A 20936-nucleotide genomic window follows, 5' to 3' on the forward strand; every position below is an offset into this window, starting at 1 on the left:
GATGTGGAAATCAAGTGAAAAGGCAAAGTGCAGAACACTTCGAGATTATACAGTGTGTTTAGTATTCATTTGCCAGTGCTGTCACCCATCTTGTACACACACATCAATTATATTCTGTGAGAAAGAAGACTAACTAGTGTAAAACAATAGCAAGTGAGAGGCTCTTGAGTCTGCAGTCGCTTTGACACAGAATTAGAGATAAGGTGACATCAACAAGGTGGAGGGTTATGAGGTCACAACAATTGTGTCCCGCACAGAAACAGCAAAAACAATAAATGACCAAGTGCAAACCCATGTAAAGTATTTTGGGAAAGTTCTGGACTAAAATGAAAAAGCAGCAGAAATCTTGCAGTTTGCAAAGACTGAAGATGTATGTTCTGATTTTTTTAGTGTAATGTATTAATACTAAAGATATCAATTAAGTTTGACTGGTCAATTGTATAATTTATGATCACTATTGCCATATTGATTGTTTTGTCTGAACGATCTGCCTACTGATGACAGTGGGGAGTTAAAGCAGAAGGAGACGACAGAGGATGAGATGGTTGGATAGCATCACTAACTCAATGGACATGAGTTTGAGCACACTCTGGGAGATGGTGAAGGACAGGGAAGCCTGGTGTGCCGTGGTCCATCAGGCAATGTTATCAGGTTGATCAGCAAACATAGGAAAGCCCACCATAGGGATCTCATGGCAGATGGCCTCGTAAGTGCCGCTGGTTCCACCATCAGTTATAAAGCCTTTGGTTTTTGGATGACCTAGCGTTGAGTGACTTTCAGTAAAATTATTACTTATAATTCAGAATAAAATGAGAAATGGCATTATAAGGCACTGTAAAAAGCAATGTTTTTAAGATAACAGATGGTTACACACAGGAAACTGCATTTAAATTGCTTTCAGAACACACAGCCAGAAACTCCTGTCTGCTGGAGAGATAAGTGAAGACTTCATGAAAGAAGTGCTTAGTCACTTGGACTTCACAAGTGAATTCAAGATTGGCAGATGAACAACTTAAAGAATACCCTGGGTAGAAGAAACCATATATGCATAAAAGGGGGCATTCAGAAATATATTCTCTAGAAGATTAAGGAAGTCATTTAATCTGATAAGAATGGTGTCAAGATCACACAAAGGGTAATGGTAGTGACTGTGGAACCAAAGAAAAGAGAATCTTCATTTTATTAAGAAATATGCTACCTATTCATGGAAATGATGTGGATTTTATTTCTGTAGAAAATGGAGAGTTACTGGTAATAAATAAGGAGCAGTTATTTATCAGTAGTATTTAGAATACTCCGGAAAGCATTCAGAGGTAGAACAATAACCCATTAAGCTATTCACTGTTAGAAGCAATTACAGGCAAAATGAGGATATTTTAATTTTGGGCATAAGGGACAGGACCAGGTATATAATACAGTGCCAACTACGATATGTTTTCCTTCGCCCCTCTAGAGTTGGGAGTAAAAACACAGAAGTAAAATTTTCTTTCTGAATGTCTTAATAAAAAACACTTGATACGTTTATTTCCTATTGAAGTACTATCACTCTGCTCAGCTGTTAATCATGTTTTTAGGATTTGTCTGCCAATATTTACCAAGAAGGTCATTCTGGGGGAATTCAGTTATACAGACGAGCATTGGGTCCTAAGGTGTCTGGCTTTTTGCCATCATGTCTCCATAGAACCTGTTAGGGTAACAAAAATACCTTATTCAATGAGTTTAAAGTTATAGCATTAGAATTCAAGAGATAAAAGATAACATTAAATGTCTTCCATATGTCATGTAAGGAAGAAAGGATGCGTGATCTTAAGCAACGATAACTACTAATGCTCTGACATCAGTAGGAATACTTACATTTTACATACTTATTACTGTATTCAATCAGCTATGGAATATAATCATGACCATTCACACATGATGGCATAAACAAATGATGTTTACATTTATAAAAGAAGACTTTTTTTTTTGTAATTTCTAAGTATCAGTAAGGCTGTTGTAAAAGTTCCAACTTTGTGGTAATAAAATTGATCCAGCGGACCATGAACACGTTAACAGTGAACCACAAAGGAGTGAGAGTGGCAATCTGTAGTTTCTATGCCCAGTACAAAAGTAAGGTATGGGTTTTGGAATTCCCAATCAATTCTCATACACTGGGTTATAATTTATAGTGTTTAACCTCTATTTGCTCTGGGACTGTAAAGTAACTCTACCAGCAAAGACACAGCACAGGTCATTAGGAGAAGATTACAATATCAGAAAACAAATTATAAAAGTAGTTCAAAATATACAAAGACCCCAGGGGATTTTTATGTATTAGAAAATAAGGTACCACTCTATTTTATGGAGAAAGAGGCTGCTGAATCTTTTCCATGCCACTTTCCTTATGCTTGATTCCTTCTTACAGTCCCTCTCCCTCCTCAATCAGGAGGAGCAATGTGACAGGTTAGAAGCAGAGTCCATCAAGGGCCAGACCTTATCATGCACAGAGTTTACTTAAGGGCAGGACCCCATCTTCTCTTCAATCCTCCTGATTCAGACTTTGTCAGGACCAAGTCACCAGGGAAGCTGATGTTTCTCTGTCTCTAAGTCACTGTGTCTATATGGGATCTGGAGGTCTCTTGGGGAGCCCTGACCATCCTTTCTCTGAATAGCACTGTGCAAAGCACACTGATAGGGCTACTTTAAAATTTAGGGGAAATGAAAGGGGCCAGGATTATCTGGCAAGTACAGTCTGCATGATGCCTTCCAGACTCTTATCACTATTGCATAATGCCTTTGTGGTACTGCACTTACTGTTAAAATTTAACTCTTCAGAATATTTGTATGTTTACTGTGTCCTCAAGAGTCTTTCAATGAAATGGAACAAATGACAAAGCAGAATTTGATGGTTTATCTTCCTTCCCACAATCCCATTATAATATCAAAATTCATACTGGATCTCTTAGATATTTTCCATTTTGATAATGTTAATCCAAAGTATTGTTAATAAAAGATACTCTAAACTACTGTCAGTCAGTCAGTTCAGTCACTCAGTCTTGTCCAACTCTTTGCAACCCCATGAATCGCAGCACGCCAGTCCTCCCTGTCCATTACCAACACCTGGAGTTTACTCAAACTCATGTCCATCGAGTCAGTGATGCCATCCAGCCATCTCATCTTCTGTCGTCCCCTTCTCCTCCTGCCCCCAATCCCTCCAAGCATCAGGGTCTTTTCCAATGAGTCATTCACATGAGGTGGCCAAAATATTGGAGTTTCAGCTTCAGCATCAGTCCTTCCAGTGAACACCCAGGACTGGTCTTCTTTAGGATGGACTGGTAGGATATCCTTGCAGTCCAGGGGACTCTCTGCTGCTGCTGCTGCTTATTCGCGTCAGTCATGTCGGACTCTGTGCGACCACATAGATGGCAGCCCAACAGGCTCCTCTGTCCCTGGGATTCTCCAGGCAAGAATACTGGAATGGGTTGCTATTTCCTTCTGTAATGCATGAAATGAAAGTGAAGTCGCTTAGTCGTGTCCGGCTCTTAGCGACCCCATGGACTGTAGCCTACCAAGGGACTCTCAAGAGTCTTCTAAAACACCACAGTTCAAAAGCATCAATTCTTCAGCACTCAAATTTCTTCACAATCCAACTCTCATATCCATAAATGACCACTGGAAAAACCATAGCCTTGACTAAATGGACTTTTGTTGGCAAAGTAATGACTCTGCTTTTTAATATGCTATCTATGTTGGTCATAACTTTCCTTCCAAGGAGTAAGCGTCTTTTAACTTCATGGCTGCAGTCGCCATCTGCAGTGAATTTGGAGCCTCCCAAAATAAAGCCTGACACTGTTTCCACTGTTTCCCCATCTATTTCCCATGAAGTGATGGGACAAGATGCCATGATCTTCGTTTTATGAAAGTTGAGCTTTAAGCCAACTTTTTCACTCTCCTCTTTCACCTTCTTCAAGAGGCTTTTTAGTTCCTCCTCATTTTCTGCCATAAGGGTGGTGTCATCTGCATATCTGAGGTTATTGAGATTTCTCCCAGCAATCCTGATTCCAGCTTTGCTTCATCCAGCCCAGGGTTTCACATGATGTACTCTGTATAGAAGTTAAATAAGCAGGGTGACAACATACAACCTTGATGTACTCCTTTTCCTATTTGGAACCAGTCTGTTGTTCCATGTACAGTTCTAAGTGTTGCTTCCTGACCTGCATACAGGTTTCTCAAGAGGCAGGTCAGGTGGTCTGGTATTTCCATCTCTTTCAGAATTTTCCACAGTTTATTGTGATCCACACAGTCAAAGGCTTTGGTATAGTCAATAAAGCAGAAATAGATGTTTTTCTGGAACTCTCTTGCTTTTTCCGTCATCTACAGATTTGGCAATTTGATCTCTGGTTCCTCTGCCTTTTCTAAAACCAGCTTGAACATCTGGAAGTTCATAGTTCACATTTTGCCGAAGCCTGGGTTGGAAAATTTTGAGCATTACTTTACTAGCGTGTGAGATGAGTGCAATTGTGTGGTAGTTTGAGAATTTTTTGGCATTGCCTTTCTTTTGGATTGGAATGCAAACTAACCTTTTCCAGTCCTGTGGCCACTGCTGAGTTTTCCAAATTTGCTGGCATATTGAGTGCAGCACTTTCACAGCATCATCTTTCAGGATTTGAAATAGCTCAACTGGAGTTCCATCACCTCCACTAACTTTGTTGATAGTGATGCTTTCTAAGGCCACTTGACTTCAAGTCTGGCTCTAGGATGCCTGGCTCTAGGTGAGTTTTCACGCCAGTGTAGCACTTGTCATATATATTTTGGTTTTTATAAATATCTGGGAAAAGTTGGAACTATCATAGTAATTTACCTTTCTTGCAGAAATTGTCTGTAATCACACCTTTTATATTATTTAAGTGACTCATTAAATATTTTCCCACTATTAAATTACTTTACCTACCTTTTGTGGAATCTGGGCAAGAGCTGATGCTATCATATTGGCCCTTTCTTCTGTTAATAACCATTGACTCCAAAGAAAACACCACAATATCCTTTTCCCCAGAGCTCTGGGCAAACTCTTTCACTTCCTGTGGAAAAAAAATTTGCTTCATGTGAGGAAATTAATAAGATGACTCTAGTCAGGCCCTCTTGCCCCATGCTCTCATGCTCTCTCACCCATGTTCTGTAAACAATGAGTTTGCACGGTTATGTAACAGATGAGATCTGTAACAGATGTAGGACTACATATGCATATCAGGAGGTACTTACTGGTCATGGGCTTCTTTGTGCAATAGACCTGTAGGAGCCTCACCATGAAGGCCCTGGCTGCTGCTGCACTGGGGCTACATTGGCGTGACCCATGGTTGTTACATGAGGTAATGTTATGGCTAGGTTATGGTTATGTTATGGCTGCTGCTACAGGTGCTGCATAAGCCAGGAGAGAAGCTGTTTTATGGCTGCTGTGCCAGTCAGGAGACATAGTAACCTGTCTGCAGTTACTATGGCTCCTTGAGTCTCCTTCTAGGCTCTTAGCTTGTGCCTTGCCTCCCCTGGGTTCAGCGAACAGTGTGAGCTGTATGAATGGAGAGAAAACTGGCGTCACAAACAAGATCAGCAAGACACTTCATCACAAAGGAGCAACAGCATAGCTAACATATTGAAAAGATTGCTCCAAACACCTAAAGAGAGAAAGTTGGATATATTATGCAATTATTAGAATAGTAGCTTTTTAAAAGATATTGCCATCTTCAATTCAGTTCAGTTCAGTCACTCAGTCATGTCCGACTCTTTGCGACCCCATGAATCGCAGCACGCCAGGCCTCTCTGTCCATCACCAACTCCCGGAGTTCACTCAGACTCATGTTCATCGAGTCAGTGATGCCATCCAGCCATCTCATCCTCTGTCATCTCCTTCTCCTCCTGCCCCCAATCCCTCCCAGCATCAGTCTTTTCCAATGAGTCAACTCTTCGCATGAGGTGGCCAAAGTCCTGGAGTTTCAGCTTTAGCATCATTCCTTCCAAAGAAATCCCAGGGCTGATCTCCTCCAGAATGGACTGGTTGGATCTCCTTGCAGTCCAAGGGACTCTCAAGAGTCTTCTCCAACACCACAGTTCAAAAGCATCAATTCTTCGGCGCTCAGCCTTCTTCACAGTCCAACTCTCACATCCATACATGACCACAGGAAAAACCATAGCCTTGACCAGATGGACCTTTGTTGGCAAAGTAATGTCTCTGCTTTTGAATATGCTATCTAGGTTGGTCATAACTTTCCTTCCAAGGAGTAAGCATCTTTTAATTTCATGGCTGCAGTCACCATCTGCAGTGACTTTGGAGCCCAGAAAAATAAAGTCTGACACTCTTTCCCCATCTATTTGCCATGAAATGATGGGCCAGATGCCATGATCTTCATTTTCTGAATGTTGAGCTTTAAGCCAACTTTTTCACTCTCCTCTTTCACTTTCATCAAGAGGCTTTTTAGTTCCTCCACACTTTCTGCCATAAGGGTGGTGTCATCTGTAAATCTGAGGTTATTAAGATTTCTCCTGGCAATCTTGATTCCAGCTTGTGCTTCTTCCAGCCCAGCATTTCTCATGATGTACTCTGCATAGAAGTTAAATAAGCAGGGTGACAATATACAGCTTTGACATACTCCTTTTCCTATTGGAACCAGTCTGTTGTTCCATGTCCAGTTCTAACTGTTGCTTCCTGACCTGCATACAGATTTCTCAAGAGGCTGGTCAGGTGGTCTGGTATTCCCATATCTTTCAGAATTTTCCACAGTTTATTGTGATCCACACAGTCAAAAGCTTTCTTAATCATTCATAAAGGTATGGTTCAGTAGTGTTAAGTGTATTCATATAGTGAAACCAATCACCAGAACTTTTTCATCTGGCAAAAATTGAAGTCTATGTCATTAAGAAACTACATTTTCCTCTTTCCTCAGCCTCTGTCAGCCATCACTCTGCTTTATATTTCTACAAATTTGACTAGGCTGGATACTCTGGTCTTCTCTAGTACTTGTGTTTCTGGACTAGCTTATTTCATTTAGAGTAAAATTCATCTCTGTTGTGTGGTGTGTCAGAATTTTCTTCTAAAAGCTAAGTAATACTTTATTACTTGTCTAATTCAATGAAACTATGAGCCATACTGTGTAGGACCACCCAAGACAGATGGATCGTGGCGGAGAGGTCTGACAAAATGTGGCCCACTGGATAATGGAATGGCAAATCACTTCAGTATTCCTGCCTCAAGAACCCCATGAACAGTATGAAAAGGCAAAAAGATAGGACACTGAAAGATGAACTCTCCAGGTTTGTAGGTGCCCAATATGCTACTGGAGATCAGTGGAGAAATAAATCCAGAAAGGCAGTGATTTGGCAGGTTTGCAGAGGAGGTCTCCAATAAATTCGAAATTTCGTAGCACTGAGAGAGGAAATTCTAAATTCCAATAGGTGCCATGATGAGTCATATTTCAGCTTTCCCCATTATCTCAAATGTTGTAGTGGGTCTTCCTGAAAGGAAAAACAAAAACAAATCTTTGATGAAATGACTATCTTTTCACATGCGTATATTAGGTAAGTTTTGGGAAAAGGCTTGGAATGTTTTGGCCGAAGATGTTTCAAAGTGTCTGTTTTTTGATAAAGCAAATACGTATGTGCATGTATAATATGCAATATGCATGCATGCATGCTAAATCGCTTGTGTCATGTCCGACTCTCTGTGAGCCTGTGGACTAATCGTTCTCTAGACTCCTCTGTCCATGGGATTCTCTAGGCAAGAATATTGGAGTATTAGTAAGGTAGATACTGAAGTTTAGTAAGGCAGATATATAATTGCTTACAGAAGTCTTAATCCTTCAAATTGTGGTTTATGGCTTCCTGGAATGTTCTATACTAGTAATGGAACACAGGGTTCTACTTTCAATATTCCATAATTTTTTCCATAATATTTATGAGTTTGCTGAACCCTGTCATGCCCTCCTCCAGGGGATCTTCCTGACCTAAGGATTGAATCCATGTCCCTTAAGTCTCCTTCATTAAGGTTCTTTACCACTAGTACCACCTTGGGAGCCCATAATATATAATATAGTGTAATATAATAAGAAAACTGAGCTACAAGTAGGAACAAGTAGGAACAAACAAGTAGGAACAGTTTCTAAGTGCTACCTAGATACTATTGCTACAAACACCTGTGTAACCCTTCAATATACATGTCTTCATTAATCAAAAATTTTACGAGGTTTCTAGTGATGCTTTCTAAATTAAAAAAGAAAGTTTAGTAAGGTAGATATATAATTTTTTGGAGAAGTCTTAATCCTTCAAATTGTGGTTTATGACTTCCTGGAGTGTTCTATGCCAGTAACGGAACACAGGGTTCTATTTCCAGTATTCCATAAAAGTTTCCATAATATTTATGAGCTTGCTGGATCATTTTATATTTTCATTTCCTCATTTTACTTAGAGGAGACAAATTCCTGTGACTTTATGTGAATTCACCTTCAAACGAACTAGAAAAAATAAGATTTCATGCTACCAACTAAAAACATGACTTACCTCGTATTTCACTGTAAAACTTACTCCATGTGTTCTCATTAAACATTTGGAACCAAAAATCAAAATAAAGTACATACGTTTTTGACCCTCTCTCTGGATGTCATATGATGACTTAATTCAGACAACGTAACAGGTACATAAGATGGTAAGAATGGAAGTTTTCCATTAATCTTTTCAGTTGAATCACCAGATGAGAAGCAGGGATTGTACAAATAAAGGTACTTTAGGTATCTCAGTGAGCAGCTCACCACAGGATCCAACGGCATCTGCAAGAACAACATCAAACCTGATTCCTGTGTTTTGTCATCAGTCACTTGTTAGAAAAAACATCTTTACAAAGATCTTTAAAAACATCAAAAAATTCCCAGTATAAACTTCTTACTAATGAAAAATGTGTCCAAAACAAATCTTTTGCCAGATATGTCTATGTGCTGGCCACATGCTTGATAAAATTCTTACAATGTGCTGTGTGCTGTGCTTAGTTCCTCAGTCATGTCTGAATCTTTGGGACTCCATAGAATGCAACCTGCCAGTCTCCTCTTGCCAAAGGAAAAGTCTCGTATTTAATAGGAGGTGATTCATTGGGATCAACAAGAATGGAAGTTGGAGGTGTCAGAACAGTCACCTCCTGACCCCTCCTGACAAGTTCGTCCAGAACTGTTTTCATATTCATTCAATGACTGTATTCCATTGGCCACACCAGCACCTTTCCACAACTTGTAGAGCTAAAGTAGCAAGTCATCTGTTGCAGTACCAGAAATGAGAGACACTTCATAGACATTTTGCTCCTGCAAAATTACTGCATCCCTTGACCAGTGCTCATGCATATATAAAAGGAGAAATCAATCAGGAAGTTAAATTATAATTCCTGATTTATAATATGGGAGTTTATATATTTATAATATAATGCAACTCAAATAAGTACATTATATTAATTGTCAACAGCAGTGGAAAGCAAGTGAAAGGGCAAAGGGTAAAACACTTCTAGATTATACAGTGTGTTCAGTATTGTCAGCACTGTCATTGATCTAAAAGTCGATGAGTTTACACATGCAAATCCACTATGTTATGTAAGAGACAAGACTAGCCTTAAAACTGTAGCAAGTGAATGTCTGCATTCTCCTTCAAGCAGAGTTAAAGAGTTAAGGTGACATCAATAAGATAGATGGGTTACTGTCCGTAGGGTTGCAAAGAGTCAAACATGAGTGAAGCATGCACGCACACAGCAAGATAGACAGTTTGAAGGTTTCAACACTTGTATTTCCCACAGAGAAATAGTGAAAACTATAAATAGTGAAGTGAAGTCATTCAGTCGTGTCCAACAGTGAACAATATGTTGGGAAAGCTCTGGACTATAATGAAAAAGCAACAGAAACCTGGCACGATTGAAAACTGAGAATGGTCATTTAGAAAACATGGGGCTGATTTTACCTGCATTACCCCATCCTCCAGTTCAGAGATTCTAGGTCTTCTGGCTAAGATCAAGGGTAGTATTGGGACTTCCTAGGTGGCTCAGTAAAGAATCCACCTGCAGTGTGAGAGACCTGGGTTCAATCTCTGAGTTGGGAAGTTCCCTGGAGAAGGGAACGGCCAGAATAAGGCTTTCTAGCCTGGAGAATTTCATGGACTGCATAGTACATGGGGTGGCAAACAGCTGGATATGACTGAGCTACTTTCACTTTCAGGTGGCTCAGTGGTATAAAGAACCCACCTGCCAATGCAGCAGATGCAAGAGATGCAGGTTCAATCCCTGCTTGGGAAGATCCCCTGGAGTAGAAAATGACAAATCACTCCAGTATTTTTGACTGGAAAATTCCATGGGCAGAGGAGCCCTGTGGGCTATAGTCCATGGGGTTGCACCAAGTTGGACCTGACTGAGCTACTGAGCACACAGAGTTCAGGACAACTTGGCACCAGCAGAGATTCTGTCAGAGTAAGTTCCCTCCATGGGGAAGAATAGTGTTAGAGAAGACCAGCAAGCCTCACTATCATAGGTGTTTACAGCCTTTGTTACTGAGGACTTCCACAGTCTTATCCAGCTCTGAGTTCAGCCACAGAGCTGCCGAGTCTCTGCTGCTGTGTCTTTCTTGAAGCTAGAACGGTCCCTGTGGTGAGACCTGACTCTTGGGGCCCTGTCAGTCCTGTGCCTGGCTTTCTCTGTTTGGGATGCCACAAGCCTTGTGGTCTATGTGAGAGGAGCTGCTGAACTGCACCCCGCCCCCAGGTTCCAAGTCGGTTCTTTTCCTGCTGTAACTGTGGTTGGGCTTCCCGGGCAGCTCAGTTGGTAAAGAATCCACCTGCAAAGTGGGAGACATGGTCGATCCCTGGGTTGGGAAGATCCCCTGGAGAAGGAAATGGCAAACCTTTCCACTATTCTTGCCTGGGAAATCCCATGGGCAGAGGAGCCTGGCAGGCTGTAGTCCATGGGGTCACAAGAGTCGGACACAACAGAGTGACTAAATCACCACCACATAACTGGGGCTGTGCTGCTACAGCTGTAGACCTCATCTTATACTTGCAGTCATGTCTTTGGCCATTACCCAGGCTGTTCTAAACCCCCTTGTTGGGTTCTAAGTCAGAGTTTGACCGACTGTTACTGGGGCCATACCACTGCTTTTCTGTACAACATCCCCTGGGTCCTGACATTGGCTTTAACATGCCATCGCTGGATCGTGCTGCTCTGATACTTCCCCTGGCATAGGTTTTGGAATTTTGATGCACTATCCTCAGCCTGAGCTGCTGTAGCATTCAGTTCCCTGGGCCTAAGCCACCTGTCACCTCAGGCCCTTTACCACTGCTGCACCTACCCCTTCCCCTTGCAAGTCACTGAAGCAAACCAGCCACACACCTAAGTTCTATCACAAATCTGCACATGCTTGTACCTTAGACTCTGACACCATTGCTCCAGCATGTACTCTTGCACATCAGGGCCAAGGCAGTATAGTAGTTACACATGAACATAATTTCAGGATCTTTGCTTCACTGCCACTCTCAGTGCCACTACATTGTATCTGATGCCTAGAAGGATCTCCTCAGTTACAACTATGTGCCATGGACACAGGTGGAGATCCCCAGCAGTAGGATGCCAGCAGACTTTGCTGCCAAGGACCCCAATAGCTCTAGTTACTGCTGCAACCATCAAGAACTATCTCTGTAGCCTTGGTCACTGAAGACCCATGCAGTCTTCATAGATGCTGATCTGTGTGATAGCCACACAGAGATTATGCAGCCATGCACTCTGAGGAACAGATATGACACCTCACTCATTCATTTGTCTCACAGCCAACTTCAGGTGAAAGTCTTTTCCCAATAAAATGAGTCCAAAAAGGCTAGAAATGTGACAGTTCCCTCTGGGCAGAGACAATTATTGTGTTACCAAAGGAACACAATAATTTTTTAGTAACTGACCCCCCCAAAATGAAAATCTATGAGTTACCAGGAAATAATTCAAAATAATTATTGTCAGAAAGTTCAGTGAGATTAAAGAGGACACACATAATTCAATAGTGTCAGGAAAAACAATGCCTGAACAAAACAAGTAGCTGATAAGTGAAAAAGAAATTATAAAAGCAATTGAACAGAAATTCTGTAACTGAAAAATAAATAAATGAAATTTAAAATGCAATTGATATTGAAATTCAACAATAGGCTCAATCAAGCACAAGAAAGAATCTTCAAACTTGAAAACAAATGTCTTGATATTATCCAGTTGATAGAGAGAAAGCTACCTGGTAGCGTAGCTGGTAAAGAATCCACCTGCAATGCAGGAGACCTCGGTTCGATTCCTGGGTCAGGAAGATCCCCTGGAGAAGGGCATGGCGATCCACTCCAGTATTCTTGCCTGGAGAATTCCCATGGACAGAGGAGCCATGGGGTTGCAAAGAGTCAGACAGGATTGAACAACTAGGCACACACAGAGAGAAAAGAATGAAAAAAATCTCTGTGAATTGTTTCCTAGAAAGTCAAGAAATAAACTCATGTACCCTATGTTCATCTAACCTATGACAAAGGAGGCAAGAATATACAATGGAGAAAAGACAGTCTCTTCAATAAGTGGTGCTGGAAAAACCAGACAGCTACATATGAAAAAAATGAAATAAGAACACTCTCTCACCATACACAAAAATAAACTCAAAATGAATTAAAAAGATCTAAATGTGAGACTGGACACTCAGACAAAAACAAGCAGAATACTCTTTGGCATACTTTATTCTTCGACATAACACCAACTTCAAAAAACATTCCTGCAAAAGAGTGTGAATTTTGCTGGGTCAGACTGTGTAGCAATTTATACTCATAAACACCATCTTGAATTGGAACCTGTCTTTCTCCATACTCTGATTTTTTAAGGTATAAATTTAGGCTATTGATTTGAAATATTTATTTTTAATGTAGACGTTTAGGGTTTAAACGACCCTCTGACAGTGTATTCTCATAATTTTTGTTTTTCACTTTGTTTCTTAAATTATTTTCTAATTTTTCTTTTGCTTTCATCTGTGATGCTTTTTTTGAATATTATCTAATTTCCATATATTTGTGAATTTCTCAATTTCTTTGTAATTTTTTTGTTATTGCATTGTGGCCAGAGGCCATTCATCTTGTGATTTGAATTTCTAAAATTTATTGAGACTTAAAAAATTCACACTAGTGATAGTGTATCTTGGGAAATATTTATGTGCACTTGAGTAGATTGTGTATTTTACTCTTTTTGGAATGGGGTATTCTATAGATGTCTCTTAAAATCTAATTGGTTTATAGTGTACGGAATTCTTCTGTTTCCTTTGTTGATCTCCTGCCTAGTTTTCTACCCATTATTAAATGTAAGTGAGTAAAGTGTTCCAGTATTAATGTTGGATTGTTTCTCCTTTAATTTCCACCTGCTTTTGCTTCATGCGTTTTGGTCTTGATGTTAGGTACGTGTATCTTTATAACTGATATATCTTCACACTGAGAGATTCACACTTTTATAATAAAATGTGTCTTTTCATCTATAGCAACATTTTTGGTTTTAAAGTTTATGTGGCTGATATTAATATAGTCTTTCCAGTATTTTTATGGTTGCTGTTCATATGATATATATCCTACTCTATTCTTTTATTTCCACTTCTTTGTATCTTTGAATTTATACTGTATCTTTAAGTAACATAGTTGAATATTTTTATTATAATCTTTAATATATGTCTTTTGATTGAATTTTTAATTTATTTACATTTGGTGTTAATATTGCTACTCTTGGATTTATATCTGTCATTTTACTTTTATCTGCGTGTCATTTTATTTGCTTAGGTTTTTTTTTTTTTTTTGATGTCTTTCTTTTGCATTAAATGAATACTTACTAGCACAACATCTCAATTCATTTAATGATTTTAAATTATTTTTGTATTGTTCTATGGTTTATTATATATACATGATAAATTATCAGAATTTTGTTATTTTTATACTAACTTAATCCCTGTTCAATACAGAAAAAAATATTCCTAAAAGCTCTATTCTATTGCAAACTTTTGTGCTGTCATTGTTATACATGCTATATTCATACATGTAATTACCTAATAGTGTATGTATTGTATACTAGTATTTACATAATTTTGTCCTTTTTTTAAGGCAAAATGAGGCAAAAATGAGAATAAGTATATATTATTTCAGTGGTTATGATACTTTTTAGTTACCTATTCTTATTTTCTGTTTGCTTGCATGTATTCATGTTATCATATAGCATCGTTCCTTTCTTTAATACAGCTTGTTACCACCACCTACTTTATCTTGCTTTTGACAAATATATTAACTATATGTCATATGTCTAACAATACAACTATGTAGATGACTTACATGCTTATTTTTTGTACTTGTTAAGAGAAGAAAGAGAAAAAGTATGTACTTGTATTGTCTTACAGAATTACTTATCTTTACCAGTGCTCTTTGGTTTATCATGTGGATTAGAACTGCAGGCTAGTTTTACCGTCTCAGGCTGAAGAACTTCTCCAGTTTTCCTGTAAGGCAGATTTCCCAGCAATGAAGTCTTTTTTATTTTTATTTTTTGGCGGGGGGAGGGGAGGGGAAGGCATGAGAGGCAGAAGACTATTTATATTTTGTCCTCATTTTTTAAAGATAGCTTTGTTGACATAGAATTTTTGACTGACAGTTTTGTCTTTCAGTACTTTGAATATGTCATCCCATTGCCATAGAGCTTCCATACTTTCTGATGAAATATAAGTAATATCTTATTGCAGTTCATTTGTATGGATGTATTATTTTCTCTTGGTGCTTTAAGATTTTCTGCCTTTAGCTTTCAACATTTTACTAGTGTTAATGTATGGCTCTCCTATGTTTATCCTACTTTGAACTGATTGAAATACTGGGCTGTATAGATTAGTATTTGCCATCATATTTAGGATATTTTCCAGCATTATATTTTTGAATATTTTGCTTTACTCATTTTCTTATGGCACCCCTATTTTGCGTATGTTAGTGTGTTTAATTGTATTCCACAATTTGCTATCCTTCTTTTCACTTTTCTACTCATTTTTATCTCTGTTCTTTTGATTATATTATCTTACTGCTCTATCTTAACTTGGCTGGCTTTTTCATCTGCTGCTTCAAATCTGCTACTGACTACCTCTGGTGAATTTTTTCAATTATTGTAATTTTCAACTCAAATTTTCATTTGGTACTTTTGAAAAATATGATTTATATCTCTTACTTATAGACTCTGTCTATGGGACATTGTTTTTATACCTTTCTTTACTTCTTTAAGCTTGTTTTACAGAAGATGCATTGTATGTTTTTAGAAATTTATCTATTCCTTATAAGTTCCCCAGTTTTTTAGAATATAATGATTCATAATATTCTCTTATGATCATTTATATATATGTATGCATATATTTATACATACATATATATTTAGCTTCTCATTTTATTTATTTGACTGTTTTTTTGTTTTTGTTTTTGATAATCCCCTTTGGGTCATTGAATACAGTTTGTGATAGCTAGTATGAAGTTTTTACCTGTTAGAACTATTAGTCCCTCTCAGAGGCAGTTGCTTATTGCTTTTTTTCCCCATGTAGGTTACATTTCCCTGTTTCTATGTACTGTGAAATTTTTGTTAAGCTCTGACATTTAGATAATGAGTATAGCAACTCTGGATACTGGTCTTTTCCAGTTCCATTAATTATTACTATTATTTGTTCAATAACTAAATGGACTATTTTAGTGAAGTCTCTTTCCCCTACAGTGTGAAGCCTCTGTTGGGGGCTATTTGGAGGGTGCAGCCTTGGGCATATTCACATTCCCTGGGCTGACAGTAGTTTTAGTAGGGGCCTCCTTTTGACTGTCTCTTTTCTTACTGTTAACTTTCATCAGCTGTTGACTGATTGTGCTATAGGTTATGTTAATATCTTGGAAGCATAAATTGCTCCAGAATCTGACTTCCAGAAGTTCATTTTCATTTGCAAGGATGTTTTTGGAAGTCAATGTTTGAGGTCTGTTTTGATCTCAGAAGACTCTTCTTAGCTGTGTCTTTCTTTGTTTTTCTCTGATAAACTAGCTTGCCAATGGTTTAGCTTGTATCTGTCATGAAACAATTAGCTTCCTCTTAACTGTTTAACCAACAAATCTTTCATAACTTGTGGTCAATCATAGGCTTGACCTTCCTTCCCACAGTCTGATTCAAATAAAGTGAGTGTCTTGAGAATAGCTTGGAGCTCTGAGTTTTATGTTTTATGTCCCCCTCTGGTCAAACTCCCTGAACACTGACTTCAGAACTGGGGATATGGACAGTGGCACACCTCTCTGTGATATCTTTCTTTTAGGTGTAAACAGTAGTATCTATTTTTAGTCTGCCTCTTTTGTCCTGGAACCTCCATTATATGAATGAGCTGGGGAAATGACTATTTGCGATTCAGTATTCTCAATATGTTTTGTCTAAAGAGAAACTTTGCCCTATGAGTCTGGCTGGGTGGAAGATGGGAGAACCTTGTTGACCACACTTGTCTGGAACTTTGCCTCTGTAAGACACAGCTGAGATGTGTATGTATGAGAAATTCAAGTGACTTGACCTGTCGAAGAAGATACCATAGCAGTCAAAGGAACTGTGAGGAGTGAGAGCTCTGTGTTCTTTCTGAACCTGCTTAGAGTGGAATCTATTTTTCTGATTAAGGACAGTGAAAGAGGGAGCAGTTTAAGGTTTAAATGGCATAGGCTTTCAGTGATTTTACTGTTAGTATACTCTTCTGGAATAAATGTGTCTTTATTTACTGTATCTTCAGGAAAATCTCTAGACATAATATTATTATTGGTTCTTTTTTTCAAACTTTAAACTTTTTGTTTTGTATTGGGGTATAGCCATTAACAATATTGTGGTAGTTTCAGATGAACAGCTAAAGGACTCAGCCATACATATACGTGTATCCTTCCTTCCCCAAATCCCCATCCCATCTAGGTTGCCACATAACATTGAGTAGAGTTCCATGTGCTATCCAATAGGTCCTCGTTAGTTATTCACTCTGAATATAGCAATGTGTACATGACCTTCCCAAACTCCCTAACTATCTCCTTCCCTCAGCAACCATAAGTTCATTTTCTGTTAGTCTTTTTCTATTTTGTAAGTTCATTTGTATAATTTTTTTTTAGATTCCACATATAAGAGATGTCATATGATATTTCTCCTTCTTGGTCTGACTTACTTCACTCAGTATGACTTTCTCTGTGTCCATTAATGTTGCTGCAAATCACATCATTTTCTTTTTAATGGCTGAGTATATTCCATTGTACATATATATGTCTTTTTCATCTATTCCTCTGTTGATGGACATTTAGGTTGCTTCCATGTCTTGACTATTGTCAACAGTGCTGCAGTGAACATTGGGGGTGCATGCATTTTTTTTGGATCATGTTTTTCTTTGGATATATGCCCAGGAGTGGGATTGAAGAGTCAAATGGTAAGTCTGTTTTTAGTTCTTTAAGGAATCTCCATACTGTTTTCCATAGTGGCTGTACTAATTTACATTCTTATCAACAGTGTAGCAGGGTTCCCTTCTTTCTATACCCTCTCCAGCATTTGTTATTTGTGAATTTTTTTGATGATAGTGATGAGTGTGAGGTGATATCTCCCTGTGGTTTTAATTTGCATTTCTCTAATAACTAGCAATGTTGAGCATCTTTTCATATGCCTATTGGCCATCTGTATGTCTTCTTTGGAGAAGTGTCTATTCAGATCTTCTGACCATTTTTTTGAGTGGGCTGTTTGTTTTGATGCTGTTAAGTGAATTTCTAGACACTTTAGTTGTTTTAAAGCATAATTTCACTATTCTTACTTCATGTAAGAGCTTGTCCATAAAATATGTCATGTTAGCATTCAAGAAATGGGAGATTCAAAGTGTTTTGAAATTTCTCAACATTCTGCTGCTTTAATACGTGCAGCAGGATGTAGATGGCAATTTGCTAGGGTTGAGGAATGAATGAATGGGAAGTAACTATATAATGGGTATATAGTTTCTTTTGGGAGATGAAAATACTCTTGATCTAACTTGAGGTGATAGTTGCATATCATGTAAACTTATTAACTGAACTATATAATTTATAATGGTTAAAAGAGCAAACATTGTGTTATATACATTTAACCTCACCAGTAGAAACACAAATGGCTGCCGCCAAGATATGACCCAGAGGCCATGGTTTAAAAGCCCTTTGGTTTGTAACATAAGTATATCTATCTATCCTCTATCTACCTATCTATTGATCTATCAATCTTTAAGTGTAGTTGATTTACAATCATGTGTTAGTTTTAGGTGTATAATATAGCAAATCAGGATTTTTGTAGGTTATATTTCATTATTGTTGTTGTCCAGTCACTAAGTTCAGTGAAGGCAATGGCACCCCACTCCAGTACTCTTGCCTAGAAAATCCCATGGATGAAGGAGCCTGGTAGGCTGCAGTCCATGAGGTCGCTAAGAGTCGGACAGGACTGAGCAATTTCACTTTCACTTTTCACTTTCATGCGTTGGAGAAGGAAATGGCAACCCACTCCAGTGTTCTTGCCTGGAGAATCCCAGGGACAGGGGAGCCTGGTGGGCTGCCGTCTATGGGGTCACACAGTCGGACACGACTGAAGTGACTTAGCAGCAGCAGCAGCAGTCACTAAGTTGTGTCCGAATCTTTGTAACACTGTGAACTGCAGCACGGTAGGCTTCCCTGTCCTTCAGTATCTTCTGGAATTTGCTCAAACTCACATCCATCGAGTTGGTGATGCTATCCAACCATTTCATCCTCTGTCATGCCCTTCTCCTGCCCTCAATCTTTTCCAGCATCAGTGTGTGTGTGTGTGCTCAGTCACTCAGTTGCGTCCGACTGTTTGTGACCCCATGGACTATAGCCCACCAAGCTCCTCGTCCATGGAATTTTCTAGGCAAGAATACCAGAGTGGGTTTCCATTTCTTTCTCCAGGCAATCTTCCGGACCCAGGGATCAAATTGGTGTCTCTTGGGTCTCCTGGCTTAGCAGGCAGATTCTTTACCACATTTCTCCCAGAAGGTCCCAGTATCAGGTTCCCCGCCACCCCCCGCCCCCCTCAATGAGTCGGCTCTTGGCATCAAGTGGCTAAAGTATTGGAGCTTCAGCTTCAGCATTAGTCCGTCCCTGAATATTCAGGGTTGCTTTCATTTAGAATTGACTGATTTGATCTCCTTGCTGTCCAAAAGACTGTCAAGAGTCTTCTCAGCACCACAATTCAAAAGTATCAACTCTTTGCTGCTCAGCCTTCTTATGTATGGTCCAACTCTCACATCCATAAGTGACTACTGGAAAAGCCATAGCTTTGATTATACAAAGCTTTGTCTGCAAAGTGATGTCTCAGACTTTTAATACACAGTGTAGGTTTGTCATAGCTTTTTTCCAAGAAATAAGCATCTTTTAATTTCATGTCTGCAGTCACCGTCTGTATTGATTTTGGAGCTGAAGAAAAGAAAATCTGTCATTGTTTCTACTTCCCCCCTGCCCGCCTTCTATTTGCCATTAAGTGATGGGACCAGATACCATGATCTTAGATTTTTGAATACTGAGTTTTAAGCCAGCTTCTTCACTCTCCTCTTTCTCTTTCATCAAGATGCTCTTTAGTTTCTCTTTGCCTTCTGCCATTAAAGTGGTATTATTTGCATATCTGAAGTTGTTGATATTTCTAAATATCACCAGCCTCAGATATGCGGATGATCCTGGAAGAAACACTCTAATGGCATAATGTAAAGAGAAACTAAAAAGGCTCTTGATGAAGGTGAAAGAGAAGAGTGAAAAGGCTGGCTTAAAACTCAACTTTTAAAAAACTAAGATCATGAGATCTGGTTCCATCAATTCATGGAAAATAGAAGGGGAAAAAAGGAAGCAGTGGCAGATTTCTTTTCCCACCTTGGGCTCCAAAACAACTGTGGTATGTTACTATAGCCATGAAATTAAAAGACGCTTGCTCCTTGGAAGAAAAGCTATGAGAAACCTAGGAGTGTATTATAAAGCAGAGACATCACTTTACCAACAAAGGTCTGTATAGTCAAAGCTATGATTTTTCCAGTAATCATGTATGGATGTGAGAGTTGGACCATAATGAAGCCTGAGTACCAAAGAATTGATGCTTTTGAATTGTGGTTCTGGAGAAGAGTCTTGAGAGCTCCTTGGACAGCAAGGAGATCAAACCAATCAATCCTATAGGAAATCAACACTGAATATTTATTGGAAGGACTGATGCTGAAGCTCCAATACTTTGGCCTCCTGATTAAAAGAATTGATTCACTGGAAAAGACCCTGATGCTGGGAAAGATTGAGGACAGGAGAAGAAAGGGGCAACAGAAGATGAGATGGTTGGATAGCATCATTGATGCAATTGACAGGGATTTTAGCAAATTTCAGGAGATAGTAAAGGACAGGGAAGCCTGGCATGTTGCTGTCCACAGTTTGGCAAAGAGTCAAAGACACAACTTGAGGACTAAACAACAATAAAATATCAAGATAGTTTACTGAAAATAAATGCTCTTTGAAGAGTTTAAAACATCAGAGGAGTTCACACACTGAAAGAAAGAAAAGTGAGAAGATGAGTATCCATAACATTCCTAGTTCCCTATTTTAACTTTGCTCTCAATGCTTCTTAATCCTTCTATTACCATTTCAGTGATTATTCTCTTTCCAATGACTAGACAAAATAGACTTTAAAATAAAGAATATCATAAGAGACAAAGAAGGACACTACATAATGATCAAAGGATCAATCCAAGAAGACATAACAATTATAAATGTCTATGCACTCAACATAAGAGCACCTCAATACATAAGGCAAACACTAACAGGCATAATAGGAGAAATCTACAGCAACACAATAATAGTAGGGGACTTTAACACCCCACTTTCACCAATGGATAGATCATCAAAACAGAGAA

General features: G+C 38.8%; 1 pseudogene; it reads right to left on the reverse strand.

Annotated features, from left to right (window-relative positions):
• Window positions 1–634: 634 nt before the first annotated feature.
• The window catches only part of LOC109560049 (UDP-glucuronosyltransferase 2B31-like), a 36705-nt pseudogene continuing 16403 nt past the window's right edge, over window positions 635–20936 (reverse strand).

Source organism: Bos indicus, chromosome 6 (assembly GCF_029378745.1).
Source record: "Bos indicus isolate NIAB-ARS_2022 breed Sahiwal x Tharparkar chromosome 6, NIAB-ARS_B.indTharparkar_mat_pri_1.0, whole genome shotgun sequence".
In the NCBI taxonomy this organism is placed as follows: domain Eukaryota; kingdom Metazoa; phylum Chordata; class Mammalia; order Artiodactyla; family Bovidae; genus Bos; species Bos indicus.